General features: G+C 48.7%; 1 protein-coding gene across 2 annotated transcripts in view; it reads right to left on the bottom strand.

Moving 5' to 3' along the window:
- The window catches only part of CD247 (CD247 molecule), an 87,454-nt gene that overhangs the window by 10,333 nt on the left and 57,095 nt on the right, over positions 1 to 20,026 (bottom strand). The gene's annotated exons all lie outside the window — the stretch shown is intronic.

The raw sequence follows: 20,026 nt of genomic DNA, 5'->3' as shown, positions 1-20,026 counted from the left end.
CTCAGTGCCAAGCACTCTCCTGCCCAGGACAGTGGGATCTGGTGCTTGGCTTCCCTTTCCTGTGCCCTGAAGGGTTTCATGGGCAACAGACAGAGGTACCTTTGGTGCCCCTCCCCACCTAGACCCAGCATCTCCCTGTCCCCCAGTCCCAGCTCCATATCCTCAGCCTTCTCTGTCTCCCCTCCTCCCACTACACACACCCCTTTCCCAGGACACGCCTTGCTCTTCCAGACTATTTGCCCTGTGCCTTGCATGCACTGTTCCCTCTTCATGTTCCCTCCATTTCTCTCCCTGAAACCCTACTATTTGGTAACATTTGATGCATCCTACAAAATGCAGCTCAAAGGTCCCTTCTGTGTTAGCTTCTCCCACTGCAAATTTCCCAGGGGCCCCTAACTCCTAGTGCCATATTAACCTTTGTCAAGCTGTAGTTAATGCACGTTTAGTTGGCACTGCCATTGGAGTACAATGGGCTGAAGAAAGCAGATACACTAAATACTCTGGTTAAATAAAAGTTTGCATTTTTGGGCTGGGGGCGGTAGCTCACGCCTGTAATCCCAGCACTTTGGGAGGCCGACACAGGTGGATCACTTGAGGTCAGGAGTTCAAGTCCAGCCTGGCCAATGTGGTGAAACCCCGTCTCTACTAAAAATACGAAAATTAGCTGGGCGTGGTGGCGGGCACCTGTAATCACAGCCACTCTGGAGGCTGAGGCAGGAGAATCGCTGGAACCTGGGAGGCAGAGGTTGCAGTGAGCCGAGATCACGCCACTGCACTTCAGCCTGGCACACAGAGTGAGGCTCCGTCTCAAAAAAAAAATAAAAAATGTTTGTGTTTTCATTTGGAACATCACTGCACTGTGAATGAGGAGACTCGGATTTTAGTCTGACCACACTTCCTACTAGGTAAATGTGCAGCAACTCAACTTGTAAAACAGGGTGTGGTATCCATCTCACTCCACCCCTGCCTGGTAACTAGAGCAGAGGTCCCAGGCCAGCCCCGCTAGTGTCTGTCTCCCAAGGCCTGGGCGCCCTCTGGTGGCCTTTGGACCCAGATGAGGGCAGAGGGAGTGGAGGCCATATGTGGGAGTGCTGTCATTCTTTCTGGCTGTGTGATTTGAGGCAGGTTATGTATGCTCTGTCAGCTGCCTCTTCTGTTGAACAGGGTGAAAACTAACATTTCTTCAGACACTGCCTTAAATGTAATCATCGTCAGATCCTCCTGCCACCCACACTTGGACACTGAGGCACCGAGGATTCGGGTTCAGAGCACATGGTCAAAGGCAGCCCAGGACTGATCCCTAGCAGTTCTCGCCCCCTCCTGCCCCTGGGCCAGCCCTACCTACCCCTCCATGCCAGCAATGTTTTGGCCTCCCCGACAAACTACGGAAGCAGATGATTCAAAGGCAGCCACTAGTGTCCTTACCCCCACCACCCTGAATCCCTCTGTCCCCTGGCTTTTGACTCCAGCCCTAATTCAGGACCCCGCTTGCCCCCAGGCAGCTGATCTCTGCAAACTTCCCCCAGACCCGGCCCAGAGATCATTGATGACCCAGCCACTCGGACGAGAGTCCAAGCTCTTTGTCCAGCCATGTTAGGGCTCTGCCATAACCAGTCCAGGCGTGAAAAGACCACAGCTTTGTGCCACCCTGTCCCTCTGCTCTTGTCTTTTACACCCCATTCTTCCTTGAACGCACCCATATTTTTCTACTCCCTTGCCTGTTGAGCTAGATCTTCTAGGCCTGCGTTCTACCCTCCACTCAACACCTGTTGAAATTAGACTGTCCCACCACCTGAGCCCCTGAGGAAAAAGTGAGAGGCTGTCAGTTCAAGAGCCTATATCCGTCAAAGCGCTCTACAAACCCAACTCCTCAGGACTCAGATGCCCCTCCATCTAGGCTGTCAGCACCTGAGACCAATGGCTGCATCTTCATTATTGCCTCTTCCTCCAGCCCCGGCATCAGAGTGCAGGGCACAGGGCAGACAATCACTCGATGTTGTGGAACTTTTCAGGGCTGAGCTTCAGCGATGAGGAAGATATTGGGCCCAGACCCAGGTGTGACTGCCCTCTGGCCCTAAGATATTGCTGGAAGTCCTCACTGACCTAGGGATGATCTGAAGGCCTCTGGGAGACAAGCCAGCCCCCATGAAGGCCACCAAAGCTGGGGTGACTTTTTGCTGTGAGGACTGCAGAGGAGATAACCGTGGCGATTTATGGGACTGGTTGAGACTCAAAAGAAAAGCCAGGAGAAAATCACTCAGCTGCTTGTCACAGAAAATGAGAACAGAAAAATTACTGGACAGTAAATTTAGCACAAATAAGAAATATTTCTTTGTGTTGTGCAGACTCAGCACAACACAAAGGGGCAGGGGGATTGGGCACCTCCCTGAGATAAATAATATGAACAAGTTTCCTTCCTTCCTTCCTTCCCTCCTTCCTTCTTCCTTTCTTTCTGCATAGTTTTATGACTGATGACAAGTGTACTGTGTGTGGTTGGGTGGAGGAGAGGATATTAACCCCAACATAATTCCCTGTGTAGGACCCTCCTCTCCTCAGTCCTACTATGCCTGTGCTGGGAGAGATGGGCCTGAGGAAGACAGTCATGGCCCAGAAAGCTCCATGCAGGGATGCAGGACCTGATTCAGTTACGCAATTAATTAAATATTCATTGGGCATCTGCTCTGTGCCGGGAACTATTGAAATGGAATGAACTCTGGATTGCGTGAAGGTGGATTCGAGTGCTTCCCCTGCCACTTACTAGCTGTGCGGTCTTGGACAAGTCACTTCCCTCTCTGGGCCTCAGTTACCTCATCTATTAAATGGAGGGTAATCATATCTACCTTAAGGGTTGTGATGAGAATCAAAAGACAATGATGTCTGATATTTGGGTTGAGCCTTCTGAGTCCCTCCCCTCATGGGGCTTAAGGCTTAGCTCTTGAGCCCACACACAAGGTGCAGGGGCTTCCCTGGACAGCAGACAGTTTTGCAGGATGCCAGCTCAAAGGCACTGCATCGCCACTCTCTACTTGGTCCTGTCTTCTTCCCTGTGCGCGCTCCTGTGGCTTCTTCATATTTCTACCAATTCCATCCCAAAGGGACCAGCAGCTGCTTCCTAGGAGGTTTCAGGGTATTACATGGTAGCTACTTTTCTGTACAAGTGGAGAAGCTGTTTTATTTAGTGTTCCTGGTCCCTACCCAAGATTTACAGCACCCAGGAGAACCTCAGCATTTGAAAGGAGCCCCAGAGACTAATAGAACATTCTCACACAGACTCTCAATCCACCACCCTCTCCTCTGAGGCTCTGACTTAAGTGGCCTGGAGCGGAACCTGGGCATGAGGACTTCCTTGCATGGCCATGAATGGATTGATTCAGAACTGCATCATTACAGGGGCCACAGCATGTGACAGGGAAGCCCCGCCTTCTGTAGAGATGCAGCCATACCCTACAACAAATGAAAATTTCTGTCAAACAGATTGAACAAAATTAAAACTTTGGTCCTTCTTATACACTGTATTTCTGAACTGTGTATTACAGAACTTCTCTAAGCCTTCGTTTTCTCATCTGTAAAATGGGGATAACAATACCACCTGTCTCATTAGATGGTGGTGAGGGTTAAATACGATACTTTTTTTTTTTTTTAAATGGAGTCTCACTCTGTTGCCCAGGCTGGAGTGCAATGGCATGACCTCAGCTCACTGCAACCTCTGCCTCCCGGGTTCAAGTGATTCTCCTGCCTCAGCCTCCCGAGTGGCTGGGATTACAGGTGCACACTATCACGCCCTGCTAATTTTTGTAATTTTAGTAGAGATGGGGTTTTGCCATGTTGGCCAGGCTGGTCTCAAACTCCTGATCTCAAGTGATCTGCCCGCCTTGGCCTCCCAAAGTGCTGGGATTACAGGCATCAGCCACCGTGCCTGGCCAAATATGATACTTCTTATGGGGTGAGGATAAAATAAAATAATTCTTATGGGGTGAAGGACCCCATAAGAGTATGTGTTCCATTATGCCACCTATTGTTACTGCCATGATTTCTACTTTAAGCCCATGCACAATAAGTTGGAACCTTCCTGCCCTGTAGCAAGATCCCAGGAATAGGCCATGTGAGATGCTCAGAGGAGGCTGGGGACAGCCAAAGATGATCACAGAGTATCTAGGCATATGGGTCATTGTATCTAAGTGTTGTGAGTCTAATTAGTGACAGTGAGCCTCGCCATCCCTTTATAGCCTTTTGTCATCTTCATTAAAAAAAAGCCCTGAGTTCAGGAAGTCTCATGGTACTGACCATTAACGGGAAGATTCTGGAGCCCCAGAGTGCACCCTTGGGGAGACGCACCTATCCTTACAGAATCTGGTTTCTCTGGGTGAGATTTACTTGAATTGCGTTGTTTGTCTGTCTGTCTCTGAGCCAGACTGTGAATTTCTGCTAACAGGGATCAGGCCTTAATCAACCTGGTCCTGCCATATCCTGAGGCTGCAAATACACGCTGGTGCCCTCTTCCCCTCCAGCCAACCTCCTTCTCCAGCAAATCCTGTTTCGGAGCTGGGCATCTGCGGGACTCCCTCACTTCCAACTAATAAGGATTCTTCTCATTTGAACCCTAATTTCTACTTTTAAAGTGACTTCCTGTGTCTGATGGAGTTTGATTCTTATGAGTGCCAGGAGACAAACAGGGGGCTATTTTTGGGCCCAATTCACAGGTGGATAAACTGAGATCAGAGGAATGAAGCAATTTCACCAAGGACACCTGCAGGTTAGTGGCAAGGCTGGAAGGGAATTCCTGGGTCTCCTGACTCCAGGTACTTCTCTTAGCCTTATGGCTTCGATAAACCTGACCTGTGGGCACAGGTTCCAGAGTTTCCGTCTACCTCTGAATTCACAGCCCTTGACATTTTGCCCACTTTTGACACTTAGTCACAATGGCTTGTAAACGTTTCACTTCAAGTCCTCCCCCCACCGCTGGCTCTGGCAAGCACAGATGGTGCCTTATAGTTTCATTTGCACCTTTCCCCTCCTCACCAGCACATCACAGGCTTAGAGAAGAGCAAAGAACATAAGTCTTCGAGTCAGAAAGGCTCTAAGACTCAAATGTGGAATCTGCCCCATTATTGGCTTGTTTTAGAACAGCTTTCTTAACCTCTCTGAGCTTCAATTCTCCTATCTGCAGAAGGGCTTTGACAAGACCAACTTCATGGGTGCAGAGCAATGAGGTAAAGTTTGTGGGGTGCCCTGCACAGTGGCGCATGCTGAGAGGCTCTGCAGGTACAAGCAGTGGCAGCAGGGGACAGCCCTCCGACCTCCCACCCCATTATGCCAGGGTTGGGGACAGAACCTGGCCAGGTTTCCCAGCTCAGGATGGGGATACCCACTCTTCAGGGGTGTGGAAAGATAAAAACAGATAATGGGGGCCAGGCGCAGTGGCTCATGCCTATAATCCCAGCACTTTGGGAGGCCGAGGCGGGCGGATCATGAGGTCAGGAGATCGAGACCATCCTGGCTAACATGGTGAAACCCCGTCTCTACTAAAAAATACAAAAAAAATTAGCCGGGCATTGTGGCGGGCACCTGTAGTCCCAGCTACTCGGGAGGCTGAGGCAGGAGAATGGCGTGAACCCGGGAGGCGGAGCCTGCAGTGAGCAGAGATCACGACACTGCACTCCAGCCTGGGCAACAGAGCGGGACTCCGTCTCAAAAAAAAAAAAAAAAAAAAAAAAAAGAGATAATGGGTGTGTACAAAGTGCCTGGCACACAGTAGGAGCTCAGTGGTGTGTAGACTTTCTGAGAACTCCTCACTTCACAAAATGATAATGATGTAACACATGCATGAAGCATACAGTTTAGAGAGCTCTTTGCACTTGCATGATCTGGCTTAATCCTCAGAACAACCTTGCACAATACAGGCAGAATTATTACCAATTCTATTTTGCAGATAATGACATTGCGGCTCCAATAGGTCACATGGCTAGAGATTTTCTGAGTGCATCTGATGCAAAGTCCCTTCTCAATCTACCTTATCCCAGTGCCTCTGGGATTCATCTCATATAGAGAGCTTCCCACCTCTTCCAGGAGTTTCTTCTTTGGTAGGCACTTCTGGCCTCTGCTTGAATATCTCCGGTGACAGGAAGCTCAGCACCCAGCAATCACTGGTGGAGAGCTCTAATTTTCAGAGTTTAAAAAAAACTTTGAACCTAGTTCTGCCTTCAGAAGCACAAATCACACAGATCCTCCAATTTCTATAGGGCAGCCTTTCAAACCTCACCCCCGTCCAGCTTGTTTCCACTTTGATAGGAAGCACGGCTGGTAAGAATAAATCCTACGAAGGAGACAACTGCAATCCGAGTCCTGGTGTTGCTACTGTGTGATCACTGAGTAATCACAGCGACCTCCCAGGGTGTGTGACACTCAAATGGGAAGGGCTTGGTCACTGGTAAGCGCTCAGTTTGTAGGCACTGATGGAATCAATATGAATCACAGTAGCTCATGGTCCAGGTAGAAGTGGCCAGCTTTCTACTCCCCAACCTTCCTTCCTTTGAGTCCCCAACTTTGAGCCCTGAGTCCTGCTGCTGCCCGGCTCCACCCCCAGGCTCAGGCACAACTGGTGATGACATTGCAGGGCAAAAACTTAGAAAACAGGAAGTCACTGTTCTTAGGAAGGCAGTGGCAGCAGCTATGGGTGAGGGTTGGGGGGTGGTGTCTGTGTTGGGCAGGGTGCTGGGTGTGATGCCAACCCATTGACCACAGCATCGAGGCACCCAGACCATCCCCCTCAGCAGGTTGCTCCCTTTCATTGAATAACTAGCTTTCACTGCAGCAGAAAAGATACAGGCTAGACACACAGAGTAATAGTTATAACCACTGGTTGAAGATTTGTTCTGGGCCAGGAACAACATGTGTGGGTTTTCTCATTCAGTTTTCACAGTGACTCTGATTTCACAGCTAGGGAAACTGAGGCTCAGAGAGGTTAATAACATGCCTAACATCTAGAGCCAGGGTTGAACCCAGGCACGTCTGGATCCGTAGTCAAGGGCTTAACCACCACTTGGTACTGCCCTTCAAAGACTTGCTGATCCTCAGAGGTGTGAGAGGGGTCCTCACCAGGCTGTGGAGTCCCTTCTCCCAGGAGGTCATATTCTTGACTCTACAATTAACTTTCTTTCATTGAGGGCTGAGAGGCCTGGGGGTTGACAGATACAGATGGCCTGCTACCAAATGTGAGGCCAGGACTCACACTGCCCGGTGCTCATAGCAATGACCCACTGGAGATACCTCAATCACCCTGAACTGCAGAACAACTCCAGCTAATTTACTGGCACCATATAATGTTTTACTACTCTCTTTAATTCACTACCAGCCTGGCCAACATGGTGAAACCATGTCTCTACTAAAAATACAAAAAAATTAGATAGGCGTGGTGGCGGGCACCTGTGATACCAGCTACTGAAGACGCTGAGGCAAAAGAATCGCTTGAACCCGGGAGGTGGAGGTTGCAGTGAGTTGAGATAGCACCGCCACACTCCAGCCTGGGCCGTACAGTGAGATTGTGTCTAAAAAAATAAATAAATAAAAAATTTTTAAAAAATTACCACAGCCTCAATTCTCTCCTCAGTGTCAGATTTCAAATATTCATGTTTCATTGTAAAATTGGATCATTTGTTCAAAACTACCTACAAGTTATGTATTCCCATAGATAACGGTTCGAAGAGAAGAAGGAAGAACAGGGCTGTGTGGTTTCTTAGGGGTAGCGCTTTATGAGCAAATGTTTCCCTTCTTGTATTTTTATTTCCATTAAAGTTGTTATGTTTTGAGCGATACTTTGTGATCATTTTTCTTTTCTTTTCTTTTTCTTTTTTTTTTTTTGAGACAGAGTGTTGCTTTGTTGCCTGGGCTGGAGTGCTGTGGCATGATCTTGGCTCACTGCAACCTCCGACTCCCAGGTTCAAGCAATTCTCCTGCCTCAGCCTCCCAGGCAGCTATGATTACAGGCACCTGCCACCACACCTGGCTAATTTTTTGTATTTTTAGTAGAGACGGGGTTTCACCATGTTGGCCAGGCTGTTTTCAAACTCCTGACCTCAGGTAATCCACCTGCCTCAGCCTCCCAAAGTGCTGGAATTACAGGTGTGAGCCACTGAGCCCAACCTTTGTGATCATTTTTCTTTTTATTTTCAAGTAAATCAACTTAACATAAAAGTGCAGAAAAGTAGGAAAAAATCAAAATTGCCCATAATACCACTTTCAAACACAGCCATTATTAATATGATGGCAGATGGCCGTCCAAAGTCTTTGTTATTTATAAACTGTAATCATTTTACATAACAACTTTTCATGGGCAGGTGCAGTGGCTCATGCCTATAATCCCAGTACTTTGGGAGGCCGAGGCTGGCAGATCGCCTGAGGTCAGGAGTTTGAGACCAGCCTGGCCAACATGGTGAAACCCTATCTCTACTAAAGTATGAAAATTAGCCGGACATGCTGGCACATGCCTATAATCCCAGCTACTTGGGAGGCTGAGGCAGGAGAATCACTTGAACTTGGGACGCGGAGGCTGCAGTGAGCCAAGATTGTGTCATTGCATGCCAGCCTGGGTGACAAAACGAGACTCTGTCTCAAAAAAAAAAAAAAAATTTCCTGAAGAATTGTTTTTTCATTTAGTATTATGTTATAATCTAAGACTTCATGTTATTTCATATATTCGTATTTCATGTTACCTTGTCATTTTACTATTAATAAATATCCTTTTTAATGGTTGCCTAATAAGCTTTCCACTATCTGCATAACCATTCCCCATTGGTGGTCATTTGTTTCCAATTTTTCACCATTGTAAATAATTCTAAGATGAATAGCTTCATTCCTAAAGCTTTTTACAGGTTTGGAATTCCATCAATAACAGCTTGAAAAATGGGCCAGTTGCGGTGGCTGAGGCCTGTAATCCCAACACTTGGCGAGGCCAAGCTAGCGGGACTGCTTGAGCCCAGGAGTTAGAGACCAGCCTGGGCAACATGGCAAGACCCTGCCTCTACAAAAAATAAAAAATTAACTGGGCATGATGGTGCATGCCTCAGTCCCAGCTGCTCAGGAGGCTGAGGTGTGAGGATCACTTGAGCCCAGGAGGTCGAAACTGCAATGAGCCCTGACCGCGTCACTGCACTCTAGCCTGGGTGACAGAGTGAGACCCTGTCTCAAAAAAAAAATAAGTGAATAAATAATAATACTTTGAAAAATGAAAGCTAAGACTAATAGTCCAAGAGATAAATCAGCAAAAGATATAAATAGCCAATTCGCAGAGACAGAAAAACAGATTACTTACAAACATATAAAAAGACACACTGGGAGCAGTGGCTCGTGCCAATCCCAGCACTTTGGGAGGCCGAGGCAGGCAGATCACTAGGTCAGGAGCTCGAGACCAGTCTAGCCAATATGGTAAAACCCCATCTCTACCAAAAATACAAAAATTAGTCAGGCATGGTGGCATGTGTCTGTAGTCCCAGCTACTCAGGAGGCTGAGGGAGGAGAATCACTTGAACCCAGGAGGCAGAGGTTGCAGTGAGCTGAGATCGAGCCACTGCAATCCTGCCTGGGTGACAGAGCAAGCATCTGTCTCAAAAAAAAAAAAAAAAAAAAAGAAAAAAGACAGTCTCAATGCTAGCCAAGGAAATGAAAGTATGAAGTGACAAAGAGATGTCTCCTGTTTTTCACAGGTGGTCAGAGGCGGCTTCAGCTGTGCAGATCTGTGGGAGAAGGGCACTCTGGGCAGAGGAGCGGAGGTGGAAGGGCTGTGTGGTGGACCTGTGCCGGGGGTCTCTGAACTGCAAGCAGGGGTGTGGCCAGAGGAGCATGAATGAGGGGAAGTTCTAGGAGACCAGGAAAGAGGCGACAAGCGGATGGGGGTGTTAGGTAGAACTTCCTTGGCCAGTGGCTTTTACTCTGAATGAGATGGGGAACAGCTGCAGGGTTTTCTCTTTTGACAAGGACATATTATCTTTTTTTTAAAATATGGTAATAACGTTTCAAAGAAAAAATTAAAGCCAACTGGAACAAGACAAGGTTCACAGTTGCCTTGGGCCCCTGGGCTAACTGGAGATGCCCTGGCAAGCCCCAGGACAGGCTTCAAATCAGCCCTAAAATCCAGGCTATACTGCCAGCCTCCATTACCTACCTGTCTGCATTCAGCCAAACATAGTCATCGTCATCTCTTCTTCCAATGGCCCTCAAAACCAAGCTCTTCCTACTCTTGCCCCATAAACCACCCAGAAAGTGGTTGTTTGTCCTAAAGGGGTGAAACCCATTCACTCTTTTGCTCCTTCCTCATCCATTAACACTAACAATCACTAAGCCTCAGTTTCTGTTACGGGCTGAATTTTGTCCCCTGAAATTCTTACGTTGAAATCCTAACTCCCAACACCTCAGAATGTGACTGTACTTGGAGAAAAGGTCTTGAAAGAGGTCACTAAGTTAAAATGACCATTAGTGGGGGCCCTGATCCAATATGACTCGTGTCCTTATAAGAAGACAAGATTAGGTCAGGTGAGGTGGCTCATGCCTGTAATCCCAGCACTTCGGGAGGCCGAGCTGGGTAGATCACCTGAGGTCAGGAGTTTGAGACCAGCCTGACCAACATGGTAAAACCCAATCTTGGCCGGGTGCAGTGGCTCACGCCTGTATTCCCAGCACTTTGGGAGGTGGAGGCGGGTGGATCACCTGAGGCCAGGAGTTTGAGACCAGCCTGGCCAACAGGGCGAAACCCCGTCTCTACCGAAAATACAAAAAAATTAGCCAGGTGTGGTGGTAGGCACTTGTAAACCCAGCTACTGAGAAGGCTGAGGCAGGAGAATTGCTTGAACTTGGGAGGCAGAGGTTGCAGTGAGCCAAGATCATGCCATTGGCACTCCAGCCTGGGCGACAAGAGCGAAACTCCATCTCAAACAAAATGAAACAAAACAAAACAAAAACCATCTCCACTAAAAATACAAAAAATTAGCTGGGCATGATGGTACACCATGAGGCTTCAGGAGGCTGCCTCAGGAGGCTGAGGCAGGAGAATCCCTTGAACCCAGGAGGCGGAGGCTGCAGTGAGCCGAGACTGTGCCACTGCACTCCAGCCTGGGCGAGGGAGCAGGACTCTATCAAAAAAAAAAAAAAAAAAAAAAAAAAAGATGAGATTAGGACACAGACATGTACAGAGGGAAGATGCTGTGAAGATGATGTAAAGACACAGGGAGAGACGGCCACCTACAAGCCAAGAAGCGACGCCTCCTGAGTGGTCATGTGGTGGCCATCCTTACTAGGAGAAAATGTCACGCACTGTGCTGGGCAGTGAGGGTGGAGGTGACAGACACAGATGTAGCCTCCCAGCCGAGCAGAGAGGTGGGAAAGGAAACAAATCATCCCACGAGAGAGGGGCACAGGGTGCTAAGGAAACATGAGGGAGGGACGATGCCTGCAGTCACGCTCTGGGAGTAAACAATGACAGGCAAGTGACCTCCTTTGGTGAGCAGGTTGCATGTTTCAGTTCCCTCCGCTCATTCCACCAATAGCCCCCCAAGGCCAGTGGACAAGTCTCTCAGGTTAGCAGACAACACTTGCTATATGCCAGGCACATAGAGTGTAAGATACACACACACACTTGTGTACATACATGTATATACACACACATAAATAGAACAATACAAACATATATGTATGCATGTGTACATATATATACATAGAGAGCAATATGTGTATGTGTATATATATATACACATATACATATATATACATATACATATATATATATGATATACAGAGAGAAAGACACTTATTCTTACCTCTTGTTGCCAGCTTGGACATGTAGCTTTCTCTGGCTGACTCCAGGGACTGATGCTATAACAATCATGGTCATACCAAACATTTGCTCCACACTTTCAGTTTACAAAACCCTTTTATATTTTTTATTTCATTTGATCCTAACAACAATTGAGTGAGGTAAGCTGGGCAGATCTTATTTGCTCCACTTCGCAGATAAAGAGACTGAAGGTCAGGGAGGTGAAGTGACTTTCCCGCAGTCAAACAGCTCATGTGTCAGAGCCTGGACGAGAGGCCAGGTCTTGCTGGGCCTTTGTTCTTTCTCACACAGCACACTGCCCTCAAGTTTTGCTCTTGAAAATTAGCACCATTTCAAAAAAATCTGCTTTCGAGCAAACCCCTTATGTCAAAATTCCAGGCAGTATTTTGCCATTTCTCTGAGAATTTAATTTTTTCTGAGGATAAACTTTACAGTATACAGAGAAAATAATGTAAATGTCCATCAACAAGGAACCTGATAAATTTTGGTGTATTCATATATAACCGTTAAAAAAAAACAACAGATAATTCTACATGTGCTACCATGAAAGATCCTTAAGATAATTAGGTTTTAAAAAAGGTGGCCAGGTGCAGTGGCTCATGCCTGTAATCCTAGCACTTTGGAAAGCTGAAGCTGGAGGATCGCTTGAGCTCAGGAGTTCAAGACATAGCAAGACCCGTCTCTGCAAATAATAACAATAACAAAATTAGCTGGGTGTGGTGGCACACACCTGTAGCCCCAGCTCCTCCGGAGGCTTAGGTCGGAGGATCACCTGAGCCCAAGAGGTGGAGGCTGCTGTGAGCTGTGATCATGCCACTGCCCTCAATCCTGGGCAACAGAGTTAGATCCTGCCTCAAAAAAAAAAAAAAAAAAAAAGCAAGCTCTAGATATTTGTGTATGAAAAAAACACTATGTAAGCTGCATATATATGTATGTATACATAAAAATATATCTAGATGGAGTTTCTGTTTGGGATGGTGAAAATGTTCTGGAAATGGATAGTGCTGATGATTGTACAATAATGTTAATGTACTTCATGTCACTGAATTACACTTAAAAATGAAAATGGTAAATTTTATGTTATATTATTTTACAAGAAAAAACAGGTTAAAAATATATGTATATCTGGAGGGCCGCACACACAAAAATGTCATCCGCGGTTACTTCTGCAGAGGAGCTACGGGAGGGGGAGGCTGGGTGAATTTCACTTATTTTCCACCTTACACCTTTTTGTGGTGTTTGGAACTCTAACTATGATAGTATATAATATTTATAATACTAAACAACCAAAACAAAAACAAATAACATGAACCCTTACATCAAAGGAGGTGTGTGCGGCAAGATTCTGGCAGGGCAGAAAGTGGAGACACAGGGGCTGGCCCATTTAGCGAAGCGCTTTGCACCCACCCAGCCCTGGCTCAGTACATTTCTGGTGATGACTTGCCGGGGTTTGGAAGGACCTCAGCTATACAGAACTTTCACGATAATGGTATTTGGTGAATATGCTTACATTTATATATGAACACAGAAACCCAACTACTGCTGGTAAATAGCATGATCACTATTGTTATTATTATCCAGTGCTGTAAGGACGAGATGCTTTCACCAGCAGCCGAGTGAGATGAAAGCGGTTTTCCGATCCACCGAATCAGTCCCACTGCAGCTGTAAGCTGGAGACCCTCTGGGCCTCGGGAGCTCAGGCTGCAACGCAAGGTAGGACAGGGGCGGAGGGGGAGCCAGGAGAGCCGCACCTGCCTCGCTCGCTGGTCGCGCTCGCTCTGGGAGCGGTCCTGCTGGCCCCAGGCAGGCTCTGAGGGCGCCTCCTCAGAGCCCCTGTGGCCCCCGCAGCTACCCCAGAAGAAACCTGTGCATTCTTCCGCTAGCCCAAGCGGCCTCCGCCCGGAGCTCCCCGAGCCGGGGCCAGGCCTCCGCCCCTCGGTGCCCGAGCCTGGGCTCCTCCCGCTGCGGGCCGCCCGCCTGGACGAAAGGCACAGGCGGACGCCCCGCCGAGCCGCTGCCCACTGCACCGAGTTTTTCGGAGGGTGGGAGAGGAAATGCCACTTGGATTTTAAAACCGTCACCGATACGCTATAGATGAACATTTCGCTGGGATTTTAAAGAGACGAGCTTGAGCCTGCTGAACCGCGCTCACGCCACCTCTCCGCCCGGGCCTCCCCGCGTCCGGCTCGTGATCGGGTCCCTCCCGGGTCAAAGCTACGCAGGGTGCACTGCGGGCTGGGCAGCTCTCCCACTACGCCCAAAGCCCAGGCGGCCGGGACCGCCGTCCCAAACTCACAAACCACACCCGTGAAGGACGCCCTCAGCAAGACAGAGAGGAGGCTGGGCCTGGGAAGAAACCTCCGGCCCTTCCTCACCGTGCAGCCAAGGTGGGCTCCCAGCCCCATGTTGCCACCAGCCGCGGCTCTCGTGCGGTTACGGGAGCAGCAGCCCCGCCCCGCCGGCCCCCAGCTGGCTCCTCGCTCGAGGTTTCCTGTCGAGCGCTGCCATCCAGGGCCCGGGTTATCGCGCGTGATCTCCCATCTGAGCTGCTCACACGCTGCCGCCCGCCCCCACTTGCGGTCCCTTGTCCCCGAACCGCACCCGCCCCCAGGCCCCCGCGCTCAGAGGCCAGGGCGTGAATCTGCGCCGGGCTCGGGCGCTGGGGGCTGAGGGTCTGGTTTTTAGATATCAAAGGAGCCCGACACCAGGATCCCCCCGACAGGCAAGGAGAGGGACCCGGCCTGGGGCCTGCCTTCGGTGGTGGGCACAGTGGCCGGGATCGGGCCTGGCTCCGGCTGGCCCGGCACATGCGCACGGCGACAGTGGCAAGACTGGGAGGGCCGGCGCTGCCTCTTTGGGAAGCCCGGGAGAGACGCAACCCTGAGAGGCTGGGCCTCCCCACCCCCAGCCTCCTCCCCCTTCCTCAGATAGCAGGGAGGAAGCGCCAGGGGTCCCTCTGTTCTCACATAGGGGGACTCCAAATGTCGTCAAACCTGCCACTCTCAGAATCAACAGCTGCTTTCATTTTGAGCCCTGTGAGCAAAAGTTTCAGGGCTTTCCTGGCACACATACCCAGTGCATGGAGAGCACTGAATTTTATCTTCCCCTCTAGAGTGGGACATTCCTGGGTGGAGCTCCGGGAATACATGCCGGCACTGCCTGTGCCTGGGGCTGTGCTGGCTCCCACCCAGCTGCAGGAATGAGGGGCCACGGTACGGAGGGAAGTGGCTGAGGTTGACAGCCACTGATAGAGCTTTCTCTGATTGTCTCTGGCTTGAGCTAACCAGGTTGCATGACAAAGTACTTACGAAAACTACAGATGCAGAGAATTTTGGAAATTTTTAAAGGACAGGAAAAAAGGTGGTTGAGGCAGAAAAAGGTAGTTCTAGAGTGAGAGGGGTTTCTTTCCTCCTCTTGGCTCACAGCAGAGGCCAAGTCCTTAGCGGTGTTTCCAGAGCAGGTGAATGAGATTCTCTGAAGGCCGGCACAGGGGTCTGCCTTGTAACACGTTCCCCCAGCTTCTCATGTACACCACCACTCTTCGGGGACCACCACCTTCTGGATTGGATGGGTCTGGAAGATTCTACGAATATATCCAGCCCTACCTGAGCATTTGCAGAAAGCCTGCTCTGTGAGGGAGGGCAGCCCCAAAGCTCCCTGCTGTAGACACAGAACTCAACAGGGACTACTGGTGCCACACTCTGTCTCTTCTGTCAGAGAAGCACCCAAGTGAGCCATGACTTTGACATTGCATGGCCATCTTATGTTCAGTCCTCAAATTTTGTCATGTTAATGTGTACTCTCTCGGGGACATCATACCTAACACGGCTGCCTGAAGATCTGCTTCCTTTAGAACATGCTAGTGAGGACAGTCCTGGAATTTCTTTGTCTCTTTCCAGCCCTGCTTTCTCTACCTCGGGTCGTTTTCTGAGGACCGGCTTGGTGGGTGCTGATGCCTGCCTGGAAGACCTCACACCCACAGTGTCTTGGAAGATTTTGAAAGCAGTGTGAGGTACCAGCCTGCTTTAGCCCTAGGAGCTGGCATGGTGGGGGTCTCAGGCTGCATCCGCACATTCTCAGCGGTGCTTTTGCTCCTAGAATGGAGCCACAAGCTGCTCTAGGCCATTTAGAGACTCTGAGTGGTTTGCTCAGGGCTATATGGAAGTGGGAGGTGGGGGACCTGGGCGCTCTGTAGCATGCTTAGTCCCCCTGGCAGGGTTAGAGGTTAGTTGACCAGAGACCACGAGTCCAATTCCCAAACAGACCAGAATGACCAGCAAAGGAGAAAAGAACAAGGACGCATTGCAGCCAAAATGGAGCTAGAATCTTGCCTCTGTCCATCCTTCACTGGAGTTATCCTGGATGGAGAAGGAACCATATCACCTGCAAAGCCTGGAAGGGGAGCCCTGCTGTGAGGTGAGCCAGTAAGCCTGTGAGTTCAGGAGGGAGCACACGCTTGTCTGTCCATCTGTTCATGGGCAGGCGCTCTTGAGTTTTCCTAAATATTGCCCAGAGCTCTCCATCCAGATACTGCCCTTTCCCTTCCTCTCCACTGATGGTCTCCAAGCCTTTCTTAGCTTTCATCTTCCCCTAAGGGTTCCTTCTCCCAAAGCACCAGCCCATTCCAATGTCAACTGCATTCGTTGTTTTTGTTACTCTCATTGTGTCAAATGGGTTCTTTCCTATGCAACTAGATTGTAGGTTGCTCCAAGGTAAACACCATGATTTCTAGTTCCTTTGTTTCTACTACTGCAGGACTGTAGGAAGCCTGGTTGTAGGCATCACTAGGACTCAGTAATTACATAATTGCTCAGATAATTGAGAGAATGATTGATTGATTAGTGGTCATTAATGCCATAAAATGAATGAATTTTGCCCCTTACATTTTCAAGAACCTATGAGTTCGAAGAGACCTGAAAGAACATTTTTATGGGAGCCTACACCAGTGCTATCACCTAAAGTGTGTGACCTTAAGGAAGTTCCTTCACCCCTGGTTTCTGTGCCTCCAAAATACTGGTGTTAATACAGTAATTTCTGATTCCTTCCACCTGTGCCCTGCTCAGTGATCCAGTGTTAAAGCTGGTCATCAGGAGAAAGCTACTTATGATTTCCTAACAAGCAGCCACCACAGAACATCACATTCCCAAATATGCTCTTCACCGTCCCTGCTGTCCCCACGTGTCTGGCCCTGGTGTGGGCAGGAATGAGTGGGATTGGGATGTTTTCTCACAGGTCTTTCTCAGGTGAGGTCCCAGGCTGTGACCAGGCCCCTGCCCTGCGTGTGACTCAGGCCTAGCCCCTGCTGGGGCAGGAATGCCACCCAGCACAGCATCCTACTGTTGCCTGAATAAAGAACGGACTGGAGGTTCACCTGAAAGGGGCTGCCAGCCTTCTGTGGGGGCCAGCCAACGGCTCACAATGACCCTGTGTTCAACTCATCTTACGACGAAATTTTTCAGCTTGACAAACTTTTACTCATCTTTCAAGGCTTGGCTCCAATGTTATTTTCTCTGGGAAAACTGCGCTACTTTCAGCAAAATGCATTTCCTTTTGATGGGCATCTGTTTTTTTCTTTCTTTATTATTATTATTATTATTATTATTATTATTTTGAGACAGGGTCTCACTCTCTTGTCCAGGCTGGAGTGCAGTGGTGCAATCTTGGGTCACTGAACCTTCACAATGGGCATCTGTTTCTGTTCTACGGAGTGACCTTAAAGTCAAGAATCATGGAGAAATTGCCTGGGAGCAATGGCTCACGCCTGTAAATCCCAGCACTTTGGGAGGCTGAGGCAGGCGGATCACTTGAGGCTAGGAGTTTGAGACCAGCCTGGCCAACATGGTGAAACCCCGTCTCTACTAAAAATACAAAAAAAAAAAAAAAAAAAGAAAAACTTGTTAGCTGAGCATTGTGGCGTGCGCCTGTTATCCCAGCTACTCGGGAGGTTGAGGCACAAGAATTGCTTGAAGTTGGGAGGGGGAGGTTGCAGTGAGCCAAGATCAAGCCACTGCACTCCAGCCTTGGCGACAGAATGAAACTGTGTCTCAAAAATTTAAAAAAAAAAAAAATCATGGGGAGAATTTATTGTTAAACATAATATTAGTCACATTTTTAAATAATATAGTCAATATGTTTTTCTGTAACCTGTTTTCAGGTGAAGTACCTCTAAATGTAAAGAAATGGGTCCAATTGTTAATTTTTTTTAAAGGTTCAAGAAATACACCACTTTCTCTGGCTTTTTTCTTACAACTCTTTTTTTTTTTGGAGGTGAAGTCTTGCTCTGTCACCCAGGCTGGAGTGCAGTGGCGTGATCTCGGCCCACTGCAACTTCCACCTCCCGGGTTCAAGCCATTCTCCTGCCTCAGCCTCCTGAGTAGCTGGGATTACAGGCACACGTCACCATACTCGGCTAATTTTTGTATTTTTAGTAGAGACAGGATTTTGCCATGTTGGCCAGGCTTGTCTCAAACTCCTGACTTCGAGTCATCTGCCCACCTTAGCCTCTCAAAGTGCTGGGATTATAGGCTTGAGCCACTGTGCCCTGGCCTGTTGTACCTTTTTTACATTAACAACTGGACTCGCTTTAAATTTAGAGATACTTCCTGAAAAGGTGTGTGAAGGTTGAAGAAAAACATGAGCATATTATTTGAAAATGTGGCTAAAGTTCTGTTTTAAAGTAAGTTTATGGTAATATTTCTAACTTTTCAGATGCTCTGTAGTTCTTGGCACATTTTTCACTAATATTTGGTGACAGGTCTGTCCCCATTAAAAATTGAGAATTCTACAAAGTCTGGGATGTCTTTTATTCTTCTTTGACTCTTCACTCCCCAGCTAACCACCATGCAGTAGGCAATCATAAGGGTTTAATGAATGAATAAATGATCAAGTCAGGTCGGTTTTCCCCGAATTCTTGTCTTTGAGGCTGAACCCAGAGTGGGCTTCCTGGCATCATTCCTGTGTTTTCTACTTTCCCTCCCTAATCCTCTGAAAGTTTGAACAAAAATAAGATTATGGGCCAGGTGTGGTGGCTCACGCCTGTAATCCCAGCACTTTGTGAGGCTGAGGTGGGAGGATGGCTTGAGCCCAGGGGTTTGAGACTAGCCTGGGCAACATGGCGAAATCCCGTCTCTACAAAAAATAGAAAAATTATCTGGGTGTGGTGGTGCGCACCTGTAGTCCCAGCTACTCGGGAAGCTGAGGTGGGAGGATCACCTGAGCCCGAGGAGGTCCAGGCTGCAGTGAACCAAGATCACATCACTGCACTCCAGCCTGAGTGACAGAGCAAGACCCTGTCTCAAAAAATAAAAATAAAAAAAAAGAAATAAGATTATGACCAAGAGCCATATGTCTCAGATGTTGAAGGACAATATACCTGTGCTTCAGAAAAATTTGCCCCGTGTGCCAAAAGGTGCAGAAAGGAGAGCCAGCTTCTCAGCTGGCCCCATGCCCCACTACTAACTACTCCAACAGCCTCGGGGAGTTATTTCTTCTTCTTTTTTTTAAATTATACTTTAAGTTCCAGATGTGAACAACGTGCAGGTTTGTTACATAGGTATACATGTGCCATATTGGTTTGCTGCACCTATCAACTCATCATTTACATTAGATATTTCTCCTAACGCTATCCCTCCTCCAGCCCCCTGACCCCCCGACAGGCCCTGGTGTGTGATGTTCCCCACCCTGTGTCCATGTGTTCTCATTGTTCAACTCTCGGGGAGTTATTTCTGAGCTCCTGAGTCTGGGCTGGGAGACACCAGGGGGACAGGGCACACACATTTGCAAGTTTCCTATTCAGGCCATGCTGTCCAGGCAGCCAGAATGAAGCCCAGCCAGAGCCAAAAGGCTTTCCTGGAGATGTGTTTGTCAGTTTGGCAACCCTCGGTGTGCCCAGCCCACGCGCTGTGAGCATTCGCCTATAACGTACTTTGCGTGGATCAAAGGCCCCACAAAGCCTGCCGTGCCTGCAGCTGCCACGCTGGGGACATGCTGGGGACGTGGGCGATCGTGGGCTGAGAGGCAGACTGCTGGGCTGCCGCCTGCCATGGCAGCTTTCTCCCATGGGAGGGAGTTCACCTTGCAGCTTCCATACTCAGCCGGGCCGCCCCTAGGCATGCCACCTCTTCTCTTTTTCTCTCTGTTGTCCCGTAATTTGGGTCCTCAGGACGTCTCACCTGGACCCAGGGATAAATGAGATCCACTATCAGA

The sequence above is a fragment of the Pongo pygmaeus genome, chromosome 1 (genome assembly GCF_028885625.2).
Source record: "Pongo pygmaeus isolate AG05252 chromosome 1, NHGRI_mPonPyg2-v2.0_pri, whole genome shotgun sequence".
In the NCBI taxonomy this organism is placed as follows: domain Eukaryota; kingdom Metazoa; phylum Chordata; class Mammalia; order Primates; family Hominidae; genus Pongo; species Pongo pygmaeus.
The sequence above is the reverse complement of the archived record's forward strand: the minus strand, read 5'-3'. Positions and strand labels throughout refer to the sequence as shown.